General features: G+C 41.4%; 1 non-coding gene across 1 annotated transcript; it reads left to right on the forward strand.

The window, feature by feature from the left end:
* Nucleotides 1–1,550: 1,550 nt before the first annotated feature.
* On the forward strand, nt 1,551–1,657 carry LOC145141589 (small nucleolar RNA R71). Its single transcript, XR_013722783.1, has one exon. It is a non-coding gene; the product is annotated as a small nucleolar RNA R71 (small nucleolar RNA).
* The last annotated feature ends 206 nt before the right edge of the window (nt 1,658–1,863 follow it).

Raw genomic sequence — 1,863 nt, forward strand, 5'->3', positions numbered from 1 at the left:
CATCATATCCTTGGAAACCATCTTGTAGTCCAAAAGTTTCTTCTTCATCACCGACCCTCAACGTGAGCTTGGATTCTCGAACATCGACAAGAGCGCTAGCAGTATTTAGTAGAGGGCGGCCAAGAATAATGGGGACATTAACATCCTCCTTCATGTCCATCACTACAAAGTCAACTGGGAAAACGAATTTCCCAATTTTAACTAGGATGTCTTCTACTATCCCTCTTGGGTGATTCACTGAACGGTTTGCCATGTGAATTGTCATTTTAGTACCCTTCATCTTCTAAATATTTAACTTTTGATAAAACGAGAAAGGCATCAAATTAATGCTAGCCCCAGAATCGGCTAAAGCACATGGAAGAGTGAGGCGTCCAGGATCTCCCATCTTCTTAGGTATCTCTCCTAACACAGCCCTTGAGCTTTGTTCGCTTAGAATTACCTTAGAACTCTTTTTCAATTCATGTCGAGTGTCTATTAAATCTTGGAGGAACTTAGCGTATTCGGGAACTTTTGCAAGTGAATCAATAAAAGGAGCATTAATAGAAATACCCTTTATTTGCTGAATAAACTCGAGATGTTCCCTTTCCAGTGGACTAAGATTAGCTCGAGACGGGAATGGCAAAGGTGGTCGATAAGCCGAGACGGGTCCTAGAGTTTTCTGTTCAGACTGGGGCCACGACGTGGACAGATAAGGACCACGACGTGAATCGAGGATTTTAGCAATATCTTCTATTTCGAGCTTCAGCTTTGGATCGGGCTGCTGTGGCTCCTCTATTAATGCTTCCAGGAATTCAGAAATCGCTTCTTCTTCAGTATCAATGGCCATGACGTGAGATTGTGTCTTCATTTCAGGAAGTTGTGGAGACAATCTTTTATTTACCAAAGTAGTAAGTTGACCAAGTTGAACTTCAAGGTTATTGATGGAAGCTTGCTGATTTTTTAATAATGATTATTGGTCAATCATCATAGCATCAGTAGCATCATGCATTTTTTCTGAAGCTTCCATAAACTTCATTAACATGGTCTCTAGATCAACTTTCTTCTCAGCTGGTGGTTGCTCTCTTTGGTAAAAACCCCGACCAGTTTGCATAAATTTCTCTTCTTTTTGCTTCTTGTATTCATCGTAAGGCAGCCACTCCTTCTTTGGTTTCCTCCAATCTTCATCATATTTGTCCCCACTCGAATAGCAAACTTGAGCTTTCTTGTTTCCATATTCATCCATATTACAATCTTTTGTCAAATGTGGGCCACTACATCTCTCGCAACCAACTCGAATTGCATGAATTGATTGGTCCAATTGGTTTAATCTCTTATCCATAGTGCTAACCTTTGCCATCACAGTAGCCATCTCTTCAGTTTGTGCACCTCCACTGCCTTTTATTCCATCGTGCCCTAGGTTGTGATACTCACGAGAGTGCTTTGAAAATTCTTCAATCAGCTCCTTGGCCTGATTTGGGTTCTTCTTTGTTAGTGGTCCTTGTGAATCAAGGAGTTGTCTAGTCATGACATTCACCCCATCATAGAATATCGACATTTCTTGCTGAATATTTAGGTCATGTTGAGGACAATTCCTTAACAACCCCTTGTAGCGCTCCCATGCCTCGTATAATGACTCCCCCGTATTTTGCTCAAAGTTGGCAATCGCCTTCTTGAGTTTAGAGATTTTGGAGGGTGGGCAAAACTGATCTAGAAATTTCTCACGCAATTGGGCCCATGTGGTGATTGTACCAGATGGAAGAGCCTTCAACCAGTCTTTTGCAGCTCCTTTGAAAGTGACTGGTAACATCCTTAACAAAGCTGTCTCCCTTGGGATATTAGGAGTATTAAAATAATCCGCAATATCATTGACCTCGTCTAAATGCT

The sequence above is a fragment of the Lactuca virosa genome, chromosome 9, assembly GCF_052849685.1.
Source record: "Lactuca virosa cultivar CGN04683 chromosome 9, Lactuca_virosa_CGN04683_v6, whole genome shotgun sequence".
NCBI classification, from domain to species: domain Eukaryota; kingdom Viridiplantae; phylum Streptophyta; class Magnoliopsida; order Asterales; family Asteraceae; genus Lactuca; species Lactuca virosa.